Here is a 23,741-nt window from a genome sequence, read left to right on the forward strand (position 1 = left end):
CACAAATAAACACTACTGACAATACCATATGTTGGCAAGGTTGCAGAGCAACTGGAACTCCCATATGCTCCTGGTGGGAATGCAGAATGGTGCAGCCTCTTGGGAAAATAGTTGGGCACTTTCTTATAAAGTTAAACATACCCTTACCAAAGAGTATTTGCCTGTATTGGTCAGCTCAGGCTGCCACAACAAAATACCACAGACTGGGCGGCGTAAACAATAGGCACTTGTTTTCTCACAATTCTGGAGGCTAGAAGTCCATGATGAGGGTGCTGGAGAATTCGGTTCCTGCTGAGCACTCTCTCCCCAGTGTGCAGATGACCGCCCTCTCGCCTCCTCCATGCCTTTTCTCTGTGCTCCCAAAGAAAGAGAGTTGGGCACCCCTTCCTCTTCTCCTAAGGACACCGGTTCAATAAGATTAGGGCCCCAGCTTTCTGACCTCATTTTACCGTAATTACCTCCCTGAAAGCCCTGTCTCCAGCTGCAGTCACATTTGGATTGGGGCTTCAACATATCAATTTTGGGGGAGACCCATTCACTCCGCAACTTTACCCAAGGGAAATGAAAACCTATGTTTGCACAAAAACCTGTGGATGAATGTTTAGAGCAGCCCTGTTGATAATCAAAAACTGGAAACAACCCAAATGTGAGTGGAGAAATAAACGGGGGTCCATTCACACGGCGGAAAACTACTCGCCGATAAAAAGGAACAAACTGTTGATACACGTAACAAGTGCGACGACTTTCAAAGACATTATGTTGCGTGAAAGAAGCCAGTCTCGAAAGGTCACCTACTGTTCGTGTCATGCGTGTGGCATTCTCAGAAGGTCAAAGCCATGAGGGCGGAGAACCAGATGATAGCTTAAAGGGGGTTTTGCTGTCCCGCATCCTAATCGTGGTGGCGGTTCCACAAATCTATACTCGTGCTGAAATTCATAGAACTGGACACCAACATTTTAAAAATTCAAATTTACCATATGCTAATTTAAGAAAAAAATTTTAATTGTAAAGATCATTCAAACAACAATATAAATAAAAACCGTTTCTCAGGCGCCTAGGGGCTTATTTGCCATCTGGTCCTAGTTTTTAAGATCATTTAAAATCCTTTCTCTCCTGCTTCTCACTCAAGAAAACAAACAAGCACACCTGCCCCTCATTTAGCTCAACAGCTGTTTATTGAGCCACATGGTACAAAGTTCCATTTGGGGTGTCGTGAGGTTTCCAGAACCTTCCCGCATCGCAATGAAGGCGTCCTGGACATGGAGGCAGAGAGGGCTGTGTGCAGGGGGCCACCTTAAAGCTATGATTGGAGGGCAGGGGAGTGGCCGGCCCCAAGAGACCCTACAGAAAGAGAGGGTCCTGACCCACCGGGCCGCGGATCCCCCGTTTCTAGCTCCATCCACTTTGGACGATAGAGTATTTTCATGCTTCTTAATGGAGCATCACTCTAGAAGATAAATAAGCCCTTTCCTACCAAAAATAGGTGCACCTAATAACATAAATCTGAACTTATTAAAAAAACAAAATGAAACACAATTCTCCCTTTGAAGGAAAGGATGGAGAGAAGGAGAGAGATAAAAATGAGTACCTGCTCCTCCTGTCCCATATCCAAAACAGTGTCCCACACATAGTAGGTGCTCAACAAGCAGTAGGGAAGTGCTCAAGGGCAGATTTTACACAGTCGGGCCACCCAGATTCAAGTCCGTGGCCACACCACTGCCTCACTCTTTCCCCTAGGGCAAAGCACGTGAGCAGGATGAGCCTCAGTTTCTTCATCAATAAAATGGGAAAGATACCAGGGCCTGATTCACAGGATGACTGTGAGGATTAAACTGAATGGTCCCGGTTTACCTGGCTGGCATAGCTCAGAGGCCGAGCATCGGCCTATGTTACGGGAGATCACAGTTCTGTTCCCGCTCAGGGCACGCACCTGGGTTTCGGGTTCAGTCCCCAGTGGGGGGCGTGCAGGAGGCAGCCGATCAGTGATTCTCTCATTGATGTTTCTATCTCTCTCTCTCCCTCTCCCTTCCTCTCTCTGAAATCAATTTAAAAAAAAAATGGATAGTCTAAAATTCTTAGTGCCTAATACATTCCAAATAATAATAATAATAATGTAACAATTGATGACACTACTTTGGCCTGTCAAACCCAATGCCGTCCCTCAAGGAGGTCACCTACGGAGAACTTATGGAGAAACGGACCCGCTGATTACCGCCGTTTCCCAAGCACTGTGATTCGTGGAGTGAGGAAAATGCCAGGAGAGCTCAGAGGAGAAAGTCATTAGGGAGCCTTTAACCTCACCAGGCACCGCCTGGCTTCAGAATCCCCGAGGCTGTAATCCAGGACGTCGCCCCTGTGCTTTGGGAGCTCTGGCTGGGGCCGGGCTGGGGCCAGTGACTCAGAGACTTTCAGGGGACAGAATGGGACGGTACCTGTCTGCTGGTGCCCGTCTTGGGCTCTCAGCATTTATCTGGATTCACCTTCACCAGGACACTGTCCAGCCATGAGCAGACTGGTACTGGCCCATCACACTCACACACACACACATTCACACACTCTCACACACATTTACACACTCACTCTCACACACACACTCTCACACACACATTCACACACTCACACACATTTACACACTCACTCACACACACACTCTCACACACACATTCACACACTCTCACACACACTGTCCTTTGCCCTTCCAGGTGCTGCCCACAGGCGATCCCTCCTCTCCCTCCTCCTCTGCCCTTGATGGTCACTCTGACGAGATTACAGAAATACTGAGAGACCAAAAATTAAGTAGTCCACGTTTGGGTGGCGGGGAAGGCCCGGCACAGGCCTCATTTTCACAAAGTGTCCCTAGTAGTTCCATTGGCCATGCTGTCTCCAGTGTCACCACAGGGATAAACAGTCAGGACTAAAAGAAGACATTCCCCAGGTATTTTTGCAAAAACTTGTACCCCGCCACCCGACCACTCCACCTTCGGTGTCCTGTAAATTGATTTTTTTTAGGTATAAATCCTGTATTTATCCTGTGAAGCGTCCCATTCCATTGCATCACATTTGCATGCGTGTCTGTGTGTTAATTTGTTACATTAAAATGTGAACATAACAAAAGCAGACATTTGGAGGTGTTTTGTTCTTCACTGTATCCTTTGTTTGTAGAAAAGCGTCTGGGCCTTAGTAGCTACTCAGTTAACATTTGTTAAACAAAGAAATAAATGTAATGCAAATACTTTAAAGGGTCCACCATTTTTGCAATCCTGCTTCGGAATGTCCTCATAAAAACAACAACAAAACCGAGCCTCGGGAAAGGGAAGGGGCTGGGGGTTCCCAGGCTCTGGAACAGCATGACAATGGGACTCCCCTGGACATTGCACTTCACTGGCACCCGAATCTCTGCCAGCTAATGGTTCTCAGCTTCTGGGCCCAGGCTCTGACACCCCTCTCAGCGGCTCAGGGGTGGCTACGGGCGGGAGTGCCAGGGATGCCAAGGGTCGTGCAGTGCCAGCCGAAGACGTGTCAGCGCTGCCCAGGTGAGAAGCATCACCTGGGTGCCAGATCCTAAGGCCTGGCTGTGTCTCCCGCTCTGCACTGGGTCTGACGGGGTGTTTAATAAAGCTCAGCTGGAGGTTGGAGGGCACCGGGTAGGAGGGCCAGCGGGGGGGCAGGGAGTGGCGACGGGAAAGGCTGCCAGTCGAGGAAAGGCCTCCCTGGCTCGAGAGGACCCCGGCTCCTTGCTGCTTCTGGCGTTCCCTGCCTATTTCAGAGAAAGGCTATGCCAACTCGGGGCGCGCTGGAAACTTCGCGATGAAAGAGAAGGTCCCCGAGTCCAGCCGGGAAACACCCCAGGACGGGTCCCAGGGCGGGGCGGGGCCAGGGCCAGGGCCTGGCGGCCTCTCGGTCCGGTCCCAGGGCTCTCCAGAGAGGGAAGGCGTCCCCGCTGGCTCCCAGCTCGTCGGGAAGCCACCCACGTGGGAAGCGGCGGCATCATTTCCGCCCGGGACGCGGGGCTCCCCCCCCCGCGCCGGGCCCGGCCCCGCGCGGCCGCCCCGTGGCCACGAGGTGGCGCTGCGCCCCAGCGGGCGCCTCTGGGCGCGAGGACAGAGGACGGCCGAGCCCGGCGACAGACGGATGGATTCCGGGGACTGGAGGGCAGCGCCGGCGGCCAAGGTAGGACCCCGCGCGCCGGGCGTTGCCCCTGAGCCGGGGGGCGGGCGGCGTGGCGGCCGAGCCCCGCGCGCGGCGGGCGGAGCGCCCTGGGCGCCGCGGCGGCCGCACGTGCGGGTGCGGAGCGGGGCCGGGCCGGGCCTGGGAGCGCGCGGGGCCGGGGCGCCCGCACCGCACATCCTCGGGAAGGCGCCCGCGGCCGGACGCCGTGCGCGGCGGGAGAGAGTTCCCGGTGCCCGGGGCGACCTGGGCTGAGCGCGCACGGAGGCCCGGGGCCCCGCTTCTCAAACTTGGCTGCGCATTGGCATCGCTTGGGGTTTGTTTGTTTGTTTAAGTCTGCGGCCCCCGGGGACTCCGATGTAAGTGGTCTGGGTCCAGGCCTGGGCATCTGGGTGTTTACAAGCTTCCAGGCGGTCCCACGAGGCCGGCGAGCGCGAGGGCCCGGGCGCGAGGGGCCGGGCAGAGCCCAGGACGCGGGGCAGCCGGGACCCGGCCCCGCTGCGCGCCGTCCGCCCTGCGAGCCTTTGGAGCGGGAATATCGCCGCCGCCTTGGAGCTGTCAAAGCCGAGATAACAAACCAGCCCCCGCCCTCCCAACGGGGCTGGTTTCGGAAGGGCTGGACTTGAAAGTGGGCAGAGCGCGGACAGACCCTGAGGTGGGGTTTGAGAGAAGACTCCTGGGGGTGGGGGTGGGGGTGGGGGTGGGGGTGGGGGGGCCTTGCCCTGGTCCCACAGAAGTTCATGCGGCCGGCTGGAGCTGCCCTTGTCGCTTTGGTAAATGTAACTGAGCAGCCAGGGTCAGGGCCTTTATTACTAGTAAAAGGGACCCCTTATATTTATATTACAGCAAAGTGGTGACCAGCGTGGGCTTCCAGTCTTTTTTATATGACCCTCTAGAACTCATTGAACCACCCTAGCCTCAGTTTCCTCATCTGCAAAATGGGCACTGTAGCACCAACCTCTCAGAGTTGGCGTGGGAAGCATTAACAATAAAGGGTAACGTTCACTGAGGGCACCTGTGCCAGGCACTGTGCTAAATGTTTCCTGTGTGTCGTCACCTTGACTCCTACCCTAACCTACAAGGCAGGACTGTAATTCCTGCACTGGGGCTCAGAGAAGCAAAGGGACTTGCTCAGGGTTGCGTAAGAATAAGCGGCAGATCCCCTACTGGAACCCGGGCTGCCGGACTCCAGAGTCACGGACAAAATACCATAATCTGCTGTTTCCCTGTGGACTGAGGGACCGCGGAGAGCGCCGAGCGCGGGGCAGGCTTGTCCATGGTGTGTTTCCCTTTAACACCAGCTCTCGTCGCTGCCAGCAAAACACTTTCCCTGCATTGACTCATTTGTTCATTCAAAATGTATTGGTCATTGAGAGCCTACTATGTGCCGGGCAGTCTGCCAGATGCTAGAGATAAAATGGTAAAAATGAAATAAAACAAAACAAGACAAAGGTAAACCAGCCCTCAGTGAACTCACACTCCAGCAAACGAGAAAAACACCCCCTAAATACTAGGTGTGACCCTGGGCCTCCCCACCCACGGAGCAACCAGGTCTCCATCGGCTCTTATCCCTGCAGGGCAATGATCTGAACAGGAGCCAGCAAACATTTTCTGCAGGGGGCCCGATAGGAACTATTTTATTTTGAGCTTTGTGGACCATATGGCTTCAGCTGCAACCACTCAGAGCTGCCATTGCATCGTGGAAGCCGCCATCGTCATATGGAGACAAATGAGTGTATGAGTGTAGCTGTGTTCCAATAAAACTTTATTTAGGGACACCGAAATTTGGATTTCATATGTTCCTGGGTCACAAGATGTTATTCTTCCTTCAATTTTTTTTAACCATTTAAAAATATAAAAACCATTCTTAGCTCATAGACTGTAGTTTGCTGACTTGATCTAGAATCATGGGACCTAATGGTCAGAAAAAATACGAAACGTCTATCTAGTTGAATACCGGAGCCTTGACTCTCTAGTGGGCGTTCTCAGCCACTTGTTCAATGCCCCGAGAAAATGGCACTTCCTCACTGGGCAGCTCATTCCGTCGTCGGAAGTTTAAATTGCGCCATAGCTGGGGTTTCCCCAAAAGCAGATCATGAGACAAGGATTTAGGTACCAGGCACCTATTTGGGAGGGGATGCCGGAAAGCCCAGTGAGAGTAAAGTGGGCCCAAGAAGGGAGGAAAGCCAAATAAAGGATGCGTTGATGAGTAAGTTTCCACCAGGGCAACTGGGATCAGTCCCTCTGAGGACCCTTGGAGAGATCGTGTCCCCCAAAGAGGCAAGGAAGCTGGGGTACTTCCCTCGCTGAGGGAGGGTTGCTACAGACACGCGCTTCTGGTCTGTTCTGCGCACTGTCTTGCAGTAACCGTCCTGGGGCCAGAAAATGCCTTCAGGCGGAAAGCAGTGAGAAGCAGCATCGCATCTGGAAACTGTAGGTGACCTCCGGGGGGTCGCTGATGAGTCCAGGTGGGCTACAGTGTTTCTGACTGTTGTCTAGTGTGCGGCCTGTCTCGCTGGGGGCTTTCAGAGATGATTTGCTGAGGCTCAGAGTCATGGCACGTAAGCCCAGGAAGTCTCAGACCAGGATAGGTATCCTTCTGTGAACCGTCTCTCCGATGCTCTCGCCAGCCCTCGGCTGCTCTCACCCCGGTTGCAGGGGCTCCAGCCACACTGGCCTTTCACTTCCTTGAACGTGACCGTCTCTGACTACAGTCAACGACAGAAGCCTCGGTGACACACTAGAATGTTCCCGTAACGCTTGCTTGCCTTCCTCTTTATGGAAAGGACCGCAGTCTTCAAGTTCAGGGCGTGGAACAGGCAACAGCAGCTAAAATTTAGTAACGTTGTTGTGCGTTATGTTTAGTTTTACAGTTTCCACCTATACGTGGCAAGGGTTACTAGCTTTGCACTTACAATAATGATATAAAGTTTAAAAAAGATAAATTTATGTAAATAATGTGTCTACTTAAAATACCATCTGATTTCACTTATATGTGGAACCTAACGAGCAAGCTAAAGGAACAAACAAAACAGACACGGACTCAGGCACAGAGAGCACATCGGTGGTTGTGGGGGGCTGGGTGAAAAAGGCGAAGGGATTGAGAAGTACAGAGTGGTAGTTACAGAATAGTTATAGGGATGTGAAGCACAGCACAGGGAATATAGTCAATAATATTGTAATAACCATGTATGGTGCCAGGTGGGTACTGGAAATGTTGGGGGGACCACTTTGTAAAGCACATGATTATCTAACCACTATGCTGTGCACCTGAAACTAATACAGAATAACACTGAATGTAAACTGTAATTGAGAAATAAAATGTTTTAAATGTGCCTACTTACAGAAAAATATTCAATAATAGTAAAGGTGGTAGGAGAGTATAATAAAAAATAATAGTCGCCACCCTTCCTGAGCACTTACTAGGTGCTGGGTGCTGTTCTAAGCACTTTACGTGTATAATTTCATGACTCCTCAGCACAACCACATGGGCTAAGTACTGTTTGAGGTAGGTACTATTATTAGCTGAGAAAACAGGCATAGGGAAGGTAAGTAACTTGTCCATGCTTATGTAGCTGGTGATCGGCAGACCCGAAAGGGAACCCCTCTCCAGAGCGTGTGCTCTTAATCGCAGGATGACACTGTTTCTCATACATTTGAAAAAGAAAGGAAAAAAAAGTGAGGATGATGTTTGAATTAGAGGAAAGCTCCCTCTTTTATATCTAGCCAAAGTCCGCCTCCTTGGGCCCCCTGCCCCTTGGTTTTCAGGCTTTCTTCTGGGACCCCGGAGACAAGCCGCCTCCCCATCGCCGCAGTGCTCAGCTACCTGACGACAGGCTCTGGCCCTCGCGGGCCCTCCCTGCTCTGGGCTGAGCGCTGCCGGTTCCCTCTGCTTTTCTCCATCCTGTGTTCTTGGCCTCTTCCCCCAAGCACAGGGTTTTCGTTCTTTTTTATTCCTTTGTATTCAACAGAACTTATAAAGTTATTTTTGTCACTGTAGCTTTTTTTTTTTTTTTCTTGGAGGCTTTTCACAGCTCATTCTGGGCTCAGGGTAAATGGCTGTGGTTGGAGTGACTGACGTGGCAAAGCTCAGCTAGATGGTGGTGTCCGGAGGGAGGCCGGTCACACCGAGCACCCTTCGCAGGCAGCGTCGCGGCGCTGAGGCTGCCCCGGCGCCTTCTCTGCGCCTTCGGGGCCGGCGGAGAGGGGGCGCCGTCCGGGCACGTGTTGCTAATCTGGTTGAAAGGGGCAGACCAACCAAGCTCGCAGGAGCCCGGCGAGGAAGCCAGACCACAAATATATTAACTCAGGAGAGGACAAGCACTGCAAAGCGGCCTGGAAACCATGTCCGCTCGTCAGCACATTCTTTCCCCCTCAGGGAAGCCCGCGTGGAAAGCCAGGTTCTAGTTAGAAGGCTGGTAGTCATGGAGTCAAAGCAAGGTGAGCAGGAGGAGCGATTTCAATAGCAAAGGCAGGCGAAGGTTTTCGTGTCCTTCAGCGACCCAAGGGTCCAGAAAGGCGTCAGCCCGGCTTGTCTGATTCCCCACGCCTGCGCTCATGGTAGACGTGACTAGCCAGTCACTGCGCCTTTGCCTTCCTGCTGCTCCTTGGACCAACCTTGAAATCCTTATCCAGAGAGTATTCCAGGCCTTGCCGGTGTGGCTCAGTTGAGCACCTTCCCATGCACCTGGCTTGATTGCAGGTCAGGGCACATGCCCCGGTTTCGGGCTCAATGCCCAGTAGGGGGCGTACAGGAGGCAACCAATCAATGTTTCTCTCTCAAAATCAATAAAAACATATTTTAAAAAAACATATTTAAAAAATCAATAAAACATTTAAGATAAGCCTGGCCCGCGTGGCTCGCGGTTGAGCATTGACCTAGGATCCAAGAGATCGCGGTTCGATTCCCGGTCAGGGCACAGGCCCGGGTTGCGGGCTCGATCCCCAGCAGGGGGCGTGCAGGAGGCGGCCGATCAATGACTCTCATCATTGATGTTTCTCTCTCTCCCTCTCCCTTCCTCTCTCTGAAATCAGTAAAAACATATTAAAAAAAAAAAAAAGATAAACTAATACCCCTCTATCACACTTGCCATCATTTCAACAAGAGGGGGGGTTATTCTGGGGAGCTCTGGCCAGCCCCCTGGCTGCCTGTACCACTCAGGTTTCCAGAGCTCCCAGTACTGGGGACAGTGTGGGACACGAGACAGACTCCCAGAGACTTGCTCTTTCATGCCGCCGTTTTCTGAGCTCCTCAGACATCACTGTCTTTCTTACCTAACATCCCTTCAGCTTATGTTAATACAGTTGGCCAGGTTTTCCCTTTCACTCATTGTCAAGCCGTGATTTGATTTCCAGGTCTTCCTCTTCCTGCTTTGTCCAGAGGCACATCCTGTCCTGTCCTTAAGAACTTTTGCAGATCAATCATCATAGACGTTGCGTGTGCATCCCACCCACGTGTCCTTCCCACATTTTGGGGTGACTTGCTGTGCCCCTCCCAGTAACAACGTCTTCCAACCAAGAAGCGGTGTGCTGGGATGTCGGGTTTCGTTCCTTTATAGAATTGGCCGCGTCCCAATTTTAAACTGTTACGATGTTATCACTCAGGTATGGGAGTCTTGTTATTTTGGAGTGGACGTTTTGGCAGCCTTAAAAAAATGTACCTTTTGTACATGGCCTCTCTTCCCACCCATAGGAAGAACCTTGACTTACCTAAAAGGAACACCAAGTGCACATAAAGAACCTGTGGCACCTGGGCCACTGAGGGAGGCCCCCTTGAGCTTCTCAAGAGGAGAAGTGGGCCCTGTGCTCGGGGCGGCCCCGTCCGACGGGGGAGACCCAGTTCTCGTGCCAGGAGACCTGCTAGTCTAATCAGCGAGGCGCAGGCTCCTCCCTCAGGGAGTCCGATGGAGGAGAGGCATACAGTGTCTTTGGTGTGAACTCTTTTCCTCCCAGGAGATATAGCTGCATGTGCCAATTCTGTCCAGTCCATCAACCGGGGTCACTTCCATAAATTCTGTATTAGTTTTAGTATAAAATTTTCTATTTCTGGAAAAAAAAATATTGGGATAGAGAGCGCACTGAATCCCTAGATTGCTTTGAATAGTATTGACATCTTAATATTAAGTCTTCTAGTCCACAAACACAGGATGTCTTTCCATTTATTTGTATCTTTTAAGAACTTTTTCAGCAATGTTTTGCAGTTTTCGGTGTCCAAGTCTTGCATCTTCTTGTTTAAATTTGTTTCTAAATATTTTATTCTTCTTTGATCTCACTTTGTCTTTTTGAGACTTCTAATATATTGAAATATATATATAACTATATATATATAACAAGACAAAAGAAATACAAAACGAGATACCAGAATGTTGGCCAACTGAAACTCTATGACCCTCTCAGTGTTTCTTGGGGACAGCATATGCAGACATTAATAGGATCACATGGTGTCAGAAGCCTAACTTTTAGTCCCTCATGAATGTGAGGTCCTCCTGTCCACTTACCCCCATTATGATGGGAGGAAAGGGCCTGGTGCTTTCTCTTACTGGGGTAGGAGTGGGACTAGCATAATATTCCCTCCGGTGGGCCCTGCCCAGGGATCCAGCAAAGGCCTAATCAAAGCATCTCCCCAGAATGTGATGCTGAGAACATAAGACCCCTTTGAAGCCTCAAGTTAGAAGACCTCAGAACCCGGGGGTCATGGAGACTTTGCGCCTTGTACAGAAACAGTCACCCAGAGGTGCAGATGGAATGGAGCAGCAAGCTGACTGTCCCCCAGCCTTGCCAACCCGTGGGGGTTGTGTTGACTGTTTCTGGCCCACGTCAGTGTCAGTTGGAGGAGCTGTGTTAGGACAAAAGGTGAGAGCACAGAGCGTGAGGTCCCAGCCCCTGCTCGGGCATGGCCCCCAGCCCCCTGCATGGCTTCTAAATGGCAGGCCTCTCTCCTTCTGTCCTTCAACTGACTTAGGGCTTTCTTGACCTACGGGTGAAACTCCTTTCTTTTGAAGGCATTGAGTTTATTTTGCTTTTCAATTTTTTGGCCTGTTGGGGATGCACATGCCACACACACACACACACACACACACACACACACACACACACACACCCCATTCTGTATCACTCATAGGCTGCAGTGCCTGGAGACACAGTCTGCCTCCTTTCTCTCTTCTCCCCCCCCCACCCCCCTCTAAAGCCTGTTGCTGTCTGATCTCCCGCCGGAAGCCCCCTCTGTCACAGGGCCACTGTTCCACTCCAGCTGCTGCTCCTGCAGGCCCCAGCCAACTCCTATTTCCATAGCAACTGAAACTCATTTTTCCATCCCTGCATTTCCACTTTGGAAAGGAAACCCATAATAGTCTTTTAAAAGAAAAAAAATTGAGCTACATCTGGCGCAGTCAACTTGGACTGCAGAGAATTCCTAGCTCTCCCGGCTCCCCTGGGCCCCTGAATACCCCCTTACTTCCCTCTGCCCACCTGCATTCCTCCAACTCCCCAATGGCTCCTGGCCCAGAAGCAGGTTTGTGTGGGTCCTTTCTCTCTTTAAATTAATGCAAGATGACTTTGTGCTTTGCCAACCCAGAAGAGGAGGAGGTTAGAGGCTGTAGTCCATTGCATCAGGTGATGCTAACCTGCGTCAGCAGGGGTGTCTGTTTATTTACTTTCCTCCTACCCAGAGAGGTCAGAGGTTGCCTGACTATGTCATTATGTCATCTCTGAAGATGAGGCTCCCCCTCGGACTCCGAGGTTGTTTCAGCAAGATTTGATGATGGCAGTTCAGTGTGGTGGTTTGGCCGGCATTACACACACGTGGCAGCCAAGGTGTGTGACATGAAGGAGCCTAGGAAAGCTCTCCCCTCTCCCATCCCAAAAGACTTTTCTTACTGACCTGGCCCATCCCTGATGTCTAAATTCCACCATGGGCCGGGATGCCAGTTGTGCTCACAAGCCACTTTTTAAATATGTCTTTATTGATTTCAGAGAGAGGAAAGGGGAGGGAGAGGGAGAGAGAGAAACATCAATGACGAGAGAGTCATTGATCGAGCCCGCAACCCGGACATGTGCCCTGACCGTGAATCGAACCCCGATCGCCTGGATCCTAGGTCGACGCTCAACCGCTGAGCCACGCCCAGCCGGGCCACAAGCCACTTTTTAAAAATTTAAATAATACTTTATTAAATTTATTGGGGTGACAATGGTTAATATAAACATATAGGTTTCAGGTGTGGGCTTCTATGTTACTAGATCTGTATATTGCTCTGTGTGCCCGCTACCCAACCACTTTCTATTAAAGATGAAAAGTATGCCTGGCTGGCATGGCTCAGCAGTTGAGCATCGACCTAGGATCCAGGAGATCTCGGTTTAATTCCCACTCAGGGTACATGCCTAGGTTGTGGGCTCGATCCCCAGTGGGCGGCGTGCAGGAGACAGTCGATCAATGACTCTCTCATCATTGATGTTTCTATCTCTCTTTCTCTCTCTCCCTTCCTCTCTCTGAAATCAATAAAAACATATTTTTTTAAAAGATGGAAAGTACATGCTAAGTTGGGTCAGCTTGCATGCTTCCACCCCCAGCACTGTGCCTTGCACATAGTAAGTGTTCAGTTAATGCTTGTTGGGTTGAATTAATATCTTCAGCACAAAACTTTCTATTCTGACATCTGGCCAGAAGCACTTCTGGAACTGAACTCTGGATAGGCACATTTTGGCAAGAAGAGAGTTTTAAAAATTATTATTAAGCACTTTAAAAAATCATCCCACTCCCCTGAACCCCACCCACACCACCACCAATAAATAGAGATAACTGAGCATCACATGCAAAATGCAGGAGTCAGTTTCTAGTATAGCAGTTGGTTCTTAGGGCTACTCAAGAAACGTGTGCTAGGAAAATAGGGCGTGTTATTAAACACCTCCAAGGAGGAGGCACTGTTTGTCTGAACAAGGGTTTTTTATCTACAACATGCTCCCCCACCCACCCACACCTGCTGTCCATGTGAGCTGGGCTTTCTGAGTTCCTCATGATGTGTTTTTGAACACAAGGTGGGGGAAGAGCCCCTACGGTCTGTTCAGCTCTGACTACGAAAAATACAAGCTGCGTTTAACTGAATGACAAAAAGAAATCTGTTGAGCCAGGAAGCGTAGTAAATACCGTGACTCTGTGCAAATGTGCACAGCCCAAACAGCTTTTTCCAGTCTGGAAAAATGAAGGGATTTGTCTGTGCAAAACCAGCCAAGTCTCCACCCCTCCTCCCTTTCCACCGCTCCACCCCCACCTCCTGGCAAGGCCTCCCACCCTGCCCCAGACATTCAGTCATCAGCTTTCATCCTTTGTGACTTGCTCTGCCCCAGGAAATAACATTGCCCGGGCTCTGGGGAAGCGAGGCCACCAGCCTCTCCCAAGCATCTTTGAAGGATGTCTGTCTGGGTGGGTTTGCTGTCCTCGCAGACCGTGGGCCGACTTGGCACAGGACAGAATTGTGCAGAGGGCAAAGCCAGTGTCCGCTGTCTTCCCTTGCTCACTCCCTGCCTCCTCCCCCCCCTTCGGTCATCCCCCTTTTGCTTTGAAAGAACTTTGATCCCATCCCTGCCTTCCTAGAACAGTGTTTAGAGGGAAGAGTTGCAAAAGGTGAGGGTTTCACAGCATCCGCTTTAGGCTAGTACAGGGGATGGAGGTGGAATGGAAGTCTCCCAGTGACTCAAAGAGACCAGGCCCTGGACAGCCTTTGGTGGGTTGTCCCAGTTTTAAATGGGAGGGACTTCCAGCGATAATCGGGGTCAGCATCTTGTCTTGAGGACACATTGCATAGCAGCTATGAGGTTTTTTCTTTCATGGTATGTTTGAGGGGGAGGTTGCCGGCAAGACCGTGGGGCAGTAAACAGCGGCCCATGGAGCCCAGCCCGGGAGACAGCATATCCCGCCTGCAGGTCGGCGCATCGGAAGGGCTGCTGGGGCTGGGCTCAGAGGCAGTGGCTTCGAACCCTGAACCCTGGCCCTGTGCGTAGGGAGAACTCCGCCCGTGTTATTCATCACTATGCCCGCAGCGCCAACAGCAGGGGCTCTGTTCCTGTTTCTGGAGCCAGTGAATGAATGAATGAATGAACGAACGAGCTGATAGTCTTGGTGCTTTTCCTCTTTGAGCCTCAGTTTCTTCCCCTGTAAAAAAAATATGTAAATAAAAAATCTAACACTCTGCCTAGTTCACTGGGCCAGTGTGTGTGAGAAAGAGAGAGAGAGCGAGAACACAAGTAGGGATGTTCTTTTTCCTCTGTAAGTTGTCATTTAAAAGCCAGTTCGTCGCAGGTTCTGTGCATCACCCTAGTGTTTATGTCCTTTATCAGAAGGAAGGACTGTGTTCCTCAGTGTCCCCTAAACACTTGGTTTTCCATCCCACATTCTGAAGAGCACTTTCAGTACTTTTATAACGGAGCAGTTTAAATCTGACAACAGTGATGTTGAAGGTTCTCAACCTTGGCTCCTGGTGACTGCCACGTTGGTCTTGTTAAAAAACAAAACCCAACTCAGTGAATTCGAAGATCTAATTGGCTTTATTTGACAGTGCATGAATTGGGCAGCGTCCCATCTAGGAAGCAAAAAGGAGCTCCCAGGAGCTGTAGAAAATGGAAGGCTTTTACAGGCAGACGGGGGAGCAAAAAGGAGATTTCTAACAAAGAACTGCTCTTGTGAGGCAAGGTCACCTTCCCTTGGGGGAAGGGCTGGGGTCTGTCATGCAGATGACCTCACCAGTGCTGACCAGGTAATTCCAGGCTGACTGGGGGAAGGTCGAATTCCTGAGATAGGCTGAAACTGCAGTTGAGGCCTGGTTTGCTTGTGGGGGCCTTAGCCCAAGTGACTCCATTTTGCGCCAGTTGTTTCTTTTTTAACAGTTCCATACTTGGCTCCAGAGGCTCCCTGAAGTCCTCCGCCAGGATGGCACTTGCCTTAATTGGCTCAAACAGCAGATTTTCACCAAGTGCTAGAGGGAATCCGACCTCCAGACCTTTGTCAGTGCGGTTTCCTCTGCCTGAAACACTCACCTTTCCATTTCCTTGTCCAATTCCCACTCGTCCTCCGGACCCGAGACCTCATTTCTTCCGCAGTACGTCCCCCCATTCCTCCCTTCTGCCCTTCAGGTCAGGCCCCCTCCTCGCCCTCTCCCTGTCCGCTTCCCCTATCTGCGTGCTTACGCCACGGAATTGCAGTTTCCCATTCACTTGTCTGCCTCCCTCTTAAACTGTGGGCCCCCTGAGGACCAGGACGGGGTCCTTCTTGGTCACTGATGTAATCTCGGTGCATATCGCAGTGCCAGATACTGAGCAGGGGCTCAATAAATAGACTTTGATCAAGTGGAGAGCGACCATGTGTTGGGGAGATTAGAGAGAAAGACCAGAGTCATAAAGGTTCTCCCAGGAGCATGTTGTCTTTACTGAATTACAGAAACAATACTTCTCCTTCTATGAGAATGACTTGCACCAAACTAGGCATACAAATAACACACACCCAAAGGTCCACGCACACACCCTCCTGCAGGCAATCGGCTTGTGCAATGCCCTTGCCCTTTCTCTGCAGTGTCTCCTCCCGGCATCCCCCCACCCTCTTTCTCGGTCCCTGTATATAGGGAATTGCAAGAAGAAAATAATCTAACTGGAAGAGTCAAGTTGCCTAGAGCCTTCCCTCATCTCTCTCTGTACTCTGCTTCACCGCTGTAAGGAAATTCTACTTATCTTTCCTATGTACAATTCAGGAAGGCACCCGGGCTTTTAAAAATAGCCTAGTGCTGGGTTCTGCCAGCTCATCAGAGTCCTGCCAAATGAGTGTGTCTTTTGGCAAATCACCCCCAACTCTATGCCTTAGTTTCCCTCTTATCTCTCTCACAGAGATGAGGGTCAGAAGCTGCCCTTGAAGCATAATGTGTTTTTTGGGGGGAAGCAAAAAAAGAGCTCCTTAAGTACACAGAGTTACTGGTCATGATTCCGTTGAGTATGAGAGGAAAGAAGGGGCCACTCAGTTCTTTGATGGGCAGGTGAAGTTGAAGTTGTTTGGAAGGTGGCCTGAGGCTGAAGTGACATTGGCCTTATCCAGAGAAAAAGTTCTCCACTGGCCACGTTAGCTGGCCTTGGAGAAGAGGGGAGTTTCTGAAGGGGATGGGAGGGTTGTTGGTGAGGACCCAGCTGGCAGCAGACACCGCGTGATTAAGTGACAGAAGCCTGGAAGTGTTTTATGAGCCTGGGAGCAGCAAGGCGCCCTACCTCCTTGAAGGCCGCTCCGCCGGGCTCCCTGTGACCTCCTCCAGCCTCCTGCCCCAGCACTGCCCGCCACGCTAAAGATGCACAGGGCCCCCTTCCTCGGTCAGGGTCGCAAACAGGGGTGCTCAGGTGAACCCGGACTGCCAGGCAGGTTTGATTTAGCTCAAAATGTCGGCCTTTGCGGTAGTTTTCACAGAAATCTGTTCCCGAATTGGGAGGGTTCCCTTCAATTCCAGATCTCCGCTTCTGTGGCCGAATGGACGATCTGGTCGCCCAGGGGTGCGGTTCTTCCACAACAGCAACCAAGAGCGGTGCGTGGCTGCTGCCCCTTTCGGACAGGACTTGCTGTCTCCAGTCCCCACCACCTACCAACCTTGGCTCCGCAGGCTGAAACAGTGTTAGCTGGTTTTATGTCATCCTACCCGCCCCTCAGGCCATTTATGTCACCTGCTGGGCCCGTGGAGGCACCTGCAGGTCTGTGGCCTCCACCTGGGCGAGGACCCTCTGTCCCCCAGGTCCCTGATGATGTGTTAAACCACCTTTCCTCCTGCCCCCAGGTGATGCTGATGTGTCCAGTGTTTCAGGGCTGAGGGCTGGGCTCCTCTGCCTTGAAGGGGTAAAGCTGGCATGGTCATGGAGAAATAGGAGGCCATGGGCTCAGGAGCAGGCACGGACTGTTGCTTCCCAGATAACACACTCCCACTTCTGCAGTAGCCTTCTGGGATTCCTGCCTGTGACTTTCGTTTCTTTCCATCCTATTAGTGACTTTCAAAAAGGACACTTCAGCCAGCTGAAGGGAGCAGAAGGCACTGTATCAGGCCTCGTGCAGGATGAGCATTTGGGGGAACAGGGGCTTTCCTGCGATTTGTTCTCGTACCTGGTAAGCTTTGATCTCCAGGTTCCTGAGGTGTGTTCTCCTAGGGAAGGAATCGGGCCTCTCTTAACCTTGATCATTGAAATCACGGTTCTCCTTGCCCTTCTTTCGTAAACAAGGAGATTGGAACAGAGCTAGGAGAGGCTTTTTCATGCACTTTAGGAAAGAATGAGCAATGGAAAAAGGAAATTGAGAGCTTTGGGGAGTTTATAGCAGAGGAGCAATTGAGTTTGAAATAGGAGCTGGGAATCCATATGTTGGGGAGGAAAGAAAAGAAAAGAACAGCCACACGCACAGAGCTTCAAGGGTACGGGAGGAAATAGTTATGGGAAAGGGGGCAGGGAAACCCACGTGGGTCTCTCTTTATCAGACCCACATGTTCAGGCAACTGTTCTCAAGATGCCCATGAAAGGGCCCAGAGCCCGCTGAGCTAGACTCAGTGTTTTCTTAACTACCAAGGAGCACGTGGAGTCGGTGGCTGGGAGCTCTCCACTGTGCATTCATGACTCCCTGAGGCCCTGCTAAGGTCTGTGCCACACCAGTCAGGCTCAGCTGCCTCCAGGCGAGACTTGGAAGTAGACAGGACCGACTCACCAGGCTCCCATCCCTGCCTGTCAGCCCCCTGCCAAGCAGGGGCTGCCCAGCCTGCTCCTGCTGCCCCGCCCCAGACTAACCTTGGAATGCAGGAGCTGGAAGACCCAGGCTCCACTCTCCATTTCCCCCGGCATAAAGCCCTCAGCCTCTCTGAGCCTCCGTTTTAAAACGGGGGAAAACATTTGTGAGGTGCATACAAGATGCATGTAAAGGGCTTTACAATGAATAAAATCGAAAACGTGCTTTTTAAATTATTCATCATACTTTTAAAAATGACTATAAGAAATTTCAAACATAAACTCAAGTGGCGTAAATCCTATACGCTCATAACCTGGTTTCGACAAAGATCCACCCATGGCCAATCTTATTTCATCTGTACCTCCACCCCGCCGTGTTATCTTGAAGCAAATCCCAGATAATTGTATTATATTATCCCATTTTCAAACTTTTATGGCTGACTTGTTCACTCAACCAACAGAAACCCCCCCAGTCCTCAGGTGTCCCTGTTCCTTTCCAGAGTGCCACACCCGCCATCCCCACCACGCACCTGCTGCCTTAAACCATTAGGCCTGTGAAAATGTCATGACTGATAGTGGCTCAGGTTCTAAGCCCTGGGAGGCCTGAAAGGCATCTGCATCTTTACTAGAGCCCAGTATTTTCAGAGAAAAGAGTGGAACTTTAGCAGGCTGACACTGAAACATCGGCCCCTGGAGGGAGAGGGTATTGGACCAGTTTGAACCCCCCCAGGCCCTGACATCAAGCCTAAGCCCTGGGAGAGGTGACGAAGCTCCCCCTCCGATTGCTGTTTTTCTTCCAGGAGGAGGGCCCATGGGGAGAGAGCGCCAGGGAAGGAGGTCCTCCCTCAACCCTGGCTGCAGGGGAATCAGGGCTCTTCCCTCCCGGCAGATACCCTTCTGCCGACTGAAGTATGCGGTGGACCTGTGAGTGTGAGGCTCAAGTTCATTCCCAAACCCTTCTGGAGTAGATTCAAGTTCCACCTCCACCACTGATGTCACACAGCTTCTCTGTGCCTCTGTTTCTCTTCTTCATCTGTAAAGCGGGGGTTACAATTCTTACCTCATAGTTGTTGGAAAGATTAAATGACACAATGCTGTGTCCATTACAGTTTCCTTAGCAGCAAAGGACAGAAAGTCTAACCTAAGATGTCTTTAATTAAAAAGGGAATTTGGGCCCTGGCTGGCTGGTGTGGCTCAGTTGGTTGGGTGTCCTGTGCACCGAAAAGGTGCCTGTTCGATTTCTAGTCAGGGCACATGCCCAGCTTGCAGGCTCGATCCCCAGTAGGGGGCATGCAGGAGGCAGCAGATTGATGTTCACTCTCACGTCAATGTTTCTTTCTCCCTTCCTTTCTCTCTAAAAAATCAATTTAAAACATCTTTTTTAAAAAAGGGTCTCCCTTTAAGGGGTACTTTTAAAAGGGGGGGAACTTGGGGTCTCACCATAAGCTGAAAAGCGCTGAGATGGCTGGTAAGAGGATTCTGTACCCAATTTCCAATGTGGGTGCAGAGGGGAGGGATTCCACATCACCAAGGAATTCTCTGAGACACCAGCTGGGTGACCTACAATTCAGTTCAATCCTGACACTGTCTACCCGGAGAAAATGTCAGATCTCAGAGGTTACGGGCTCAGTCCTACAAGACTGCCCCCTGCCCCCCCCCCAGTTCAGATGTCACTTGAAGTCCAGGTTGTCACTTGTGCATCTGACCCATCAGCTATAAATCAAGAGGGTCCCACGACCCCCGCCTTGGGTTTGATTAATTTGCTAGAGTGGCTCACAGAACTCAGAAAGGTTTCACTTACTAGATTACTGTTTTACTATAAAAGGAAATAACTCTGGAACAGCCAGATGGAAGAGATGCCTAGGGCAAAATGTGAGGAAAGGTAGAAGAGTTCCCATGCCTTCCCAAATCTCCATGTGTTCACCAACCCAGAGCTCTCTGAAGCCCTTTGTTTTGGGCTTTTATGGAGGCTCCATTACATAGCATGATTGATTAAATCATTGGCCATTGGTGGTTGAACTTAATCTCCAGTCCCCCTCCCCTCTCTGGAGGTCGGGGGTGGGACTGAAAGTTCCAACCCTTTAATGACATGATTAGTTCTCCTGGCAACCAGCCCCATCCTTAGGTGCTTTCCAGAAGTCACCTTATTAACATAATGAGGGTTTTGGGAGCTTACACTAGGAACTGTGGATAAACCCCCAAATGTATATTTCTTATTATAAATCACAATATCACAGGTGGACATAGCTGGGTTCAGGGTTCAAATATCAAAATCAGGACTTGGTTTTCTCTCCATTTTTTTGGCTTCAACTTTTGGGTTCATGTGGTAATAAGATGACAGTGTTGGTTTTAGCTCCTGTAACCTTTCAGAATCTCCAGCTAGAATGTCATTCTCAGAAGGCCAAGCAGAAGCTGCATGGACCCTGACTGGGTCACATGACCACCCCCAAAGCCATCATTGTGGTCAAGAAGAATGAGAAGCGCTTGCGTGCCTCCACCGGTGTCACTGCATCTACCTGGACGAGGGGCTGACTTGGGGGAGGGCTGCTTCCTTAGAGGGAAACTGCAGAGGGGGTTGGACATGGTCACCAAAATGAAGGTGCACCTGTGCTGGTGGCAAAACTGAAGATGCTCCCTCTAATGCTTCGTACGTCTTGGTACATTATTGAGGCTCATAAAATGATCAGTCCCTTTTGTCTTGTGGAGGATTTTTTATTCCTTTTCAAATAAGTTTTACATATTTAATCTCATAACAGACCTGTGAGACAGAGGACAGGTGTTGTGTTCCCATTTTACAGATGAAGAAATCAAAGCACAGAGCAGGTGAATTGTTTGCCCATAGTCACACAGCAGAGGAATGTGGATTTGGCCCCTAATCCCTCCGAGACAGGCTGGTTCTGAATTCCCTGGCAGATAGGCTGGAACTGGAAACTGCAATATGCATACGGGGTATGGGTTCAGGGCCTGACGTGGGCTTTGGATCAGCTGCCCGGGTTTGTTCTGGGGTAAGCTGTCTAGCCTGGCAGCAGGCTGGGTGGGTCAAATACTCATTGCTGATGCCCTGGCAGGTGGCAAGGAAAAGAGCTGGTACATGGGCCAAGACACAGCCACCCCGAGAACACCCTCATGACTGATGGTTCCCTTCCTACTGAGAAGCTGGGAACATGACTTGGTTTTTCTCATCCCAGAAAAAAAAATGCCAGCCCCCAAAAAAAGAAGGGGGAAGGGAGGAGGAGTGTTCGTTGCAGGGCTGACTTCTCCCAAGGGAGATTGGTCCGGGAGCCAAGAGTGTCCTCTGCCAAGACGGAGCGGGAGAGCAGAACCCTGGGTCAGATGGGGGCGGTTTGGCTAGAGCGCTCAGGATCCTCCCAATTGGGAATACTGGGATCTCCAAAGAGCTTTAAAAAAGAAAAAGAAAAAAAAGCACCCCCCCCCCCCCCATCCAGGCTCTGAACACGTTGATAAAAAGACAAAGGAATGGCACGGAGCCAAAGCACCACCTGAGTTATCCCTGAAGCTGGCGTGGAGCAGAGCTGGCCGCCTCACTGAGCCCGCCTGGAGGGCGGAGCGGAGCAGGTCCCCGCAGACAGCCTTCCCACGCTTTCCAATCAGATAAGTCATTCTGCTGCCATGGGCAGTGAGAGTAAAGACAAAAAGCGCGTTTAGGGAAAGTCCCTCCTTGTAGAAACCAGAAGCTGGGAAAACATGTGACCTTGGCAAGTTACTCATCTCTCCGGGCAGCAGGCTCTTCTTGGGTAAAACGGGCAGAATAACAGCAGCTCCCTCACAAGAAGGCAGGGGGATTCCGGGGGATAGCGTGTGTGACTGCTCTGGCATGTAGTAACCGCTCAGTAAAAGCTGGCCGCCTGCGCGCACAGTCCGAGCCCGTGGCAGGCGGCCCTGCTTTCCTCTCCCGCACGAAGCCCAGGCCCCCGGGTCGTGCTGGGCTTGTGTGTGTGTCGCTCTTTCTCTCCGGCTGTAAAAACTCATGCGGATGTGGGGGTGCCGTGGCTTTTTAGGTCTTGGCTTCTTCCCCGGTTGTGCTCTCCCACTCGGGGCAGGGGGATGGGAGACATCCTCCTGGCCATGGTGAGCGCCACCCCACCCCCATGACCTGTTCCAGCAGAGCCCAGCTCAAAGTTCAAAGCCGAGGTGGCTTTGTTGAGTAATTTGGTGACACAGCCTGCCCGCCTGCCATCTAAGGGTAAGTCTCACTCCCACACACCCGTTTGCTGAGCATCTGCTGCCCTGTGTTTTGCGGTGTGGAGGCTGGGAACAGGCACGCCGCCCCAACTGACCGCGGTGAGGCTGAGCTTCCTTCCTCTCCGCTCCTCTCCTCTGCTCCCCTCTCCCCTCCTCTCCCCCCTGCCCTTGGGCTGTCGCTCACACCCGGCTCCCTCAGTGAGGTTTCAGATCCGCTCCCAGGCTGGCTGGCGCTGACTACATCTGGATTCACACCAGCCTCTTCCTCCGGGGGGTTCAGAGTGTTCTTGGAAGGAAGCCTGGGAAGGGAAAGGCCTTCCCCAGCGTTCCCCATCCAGTGGTTGGCTGACAGCATTCAGCCCAGCTGCCAAGAGCTGTGGAGTCAGGCAGCCCTGAGTTCAAATCCCTGGGTGACCTTGGGCAAGCTGCTTTCTCTGCTTCACTGTCCTCATCTGTGAAAAATGTGACAGTCACAGGATCTGTCCCATGGGACTGTGGCCAGGATCTGACCAGACGCTACCTGTGGAACACTCGCCCCATGTCTGCACTTGAGGGGTGCTTGGGAGACGGCAGACCCTGACCGTCTGCGGGGATCCCACCTTCCTGTGGGTGTGCTCGCTGCGGGGGGAATGAGCACCGCCTCCCCTGCCCCACCCCCCACCCCCACGTTTGACCCCTGTGTTGCAGTTACTCTAATGTGGCACGCTGATTGGGTTATACGCAGACGCCTTTTGGGCAAGGACACAGGGACTCGGTCTCATTTGTCTCGTAACTGCCGTGCTGTGTGGTGCCTGGCACTCGGAAGCGCTCAGTGTTTAGAGTAAATCAGGGAGCCAAGGAGGGAGGGAGTGTCTGTTCCAGAACTTTCTAAACTCTAAGCTGTTCTTACTGCCTCCTTTCCCTTCCTTCCTTCCTTCCTTCCTTCCTTCCTTCCTTCCTTCCTTCCTTCCTTCCTTCCTTCCTTCCTTCCTTCCTTCCTTCCTTCCTTCCTCCCTCCCTCCCTCCCTCCCTCCCTCCCTCCCTTCCTTCCTTCCTTCCTTCCTCTGTCTCCCTCCCTCCCTGCCTTCCCCTGTCTCCCTCCCTCCCTCCCTGCCTTCCCCTGTCTCCCTCCCTCCCTCCCTGCCTTCCTCTGTCTCCCTCCCTCCCTCCTTTCCTCCCTCCCTCGCTCCTTCCTTTGACCTTCCTTCTCAGACATTCCCTTCTTTTTTCTAAATGGAAACAGCGCCCTTCTTTCCTTTCCTGTGCTCTCCGAGCTGCCAGAGCATCCCTTGAGAGCCCTTCACCCAGCCTGAGAGCTGCAATTCCTCTTTCAAATTGAGTCTGTCCCCTGACTCATTCATTAAAATGCATAGGGCATGTGACCAAGCTGCATAATGAGCCTCTCCCCAGCCCGGCTCCCGGGCCAGAGATGCTGCCAACTGCAGAGGCAAATACTCCCCCCAGCTGTGGCTCAGGCTCATTGGCCGGCCAGCCCTGGGAAGGCTGGGGGCCCCCTTGGTCTCCAGTAAATCAGCCAAGCCCTGGAGAGCTGCAGCCTGGCGCAGGCTGTGCAGGGTTGGAAGCCGTGTTGCTTTGGAGAGGCCAACCCATGACCTTTCTGCAACCTTCCCCCAACCCTGCTTCATGCAGTCTTTCATTGAGTGAAATATTCT

The 23,741-nt window shown here is 51.6% G+C and overlaps 1 protein-coding gene across 1 annotated transcript in view; it reads left to right on the forward strand.

Moving 5' to 3' along the window:
* The first annotated feature begins 4,151 nt into the window (after positions 1-4,151).
* CHD9 (chromodomain helicase DNA binding protein 9) overlaps positions 4,152-23,741 on the forward strand; it is a 166,348-nt gene continuing 146,758 nt past the window's right edge. The window contains exon 1 of the mRNA XM_087827121.1: positions 4,152-4,170. The gene's annotated coding sequence lies outside the window, so the exon portion shown is untranslated. The remainder of the gene's footprint in view (positions 4,171-23,741) is intronic.

Source organism: Miniopterus natalensis, chromosome 18, assembly GCF_054644295.1.
Source record: "Miniopterus natalensis isolate mMinNat1 chromosome 18, mMinNat1.hap1, whole genome shotgun sequence".
NCBI classification, from domain to species: Eukaryota; Metazoa; Chordata; class Mammalia; order Chiroptera; family Miniopteridae; genus Miniopterus; species Miniopterus natalensis.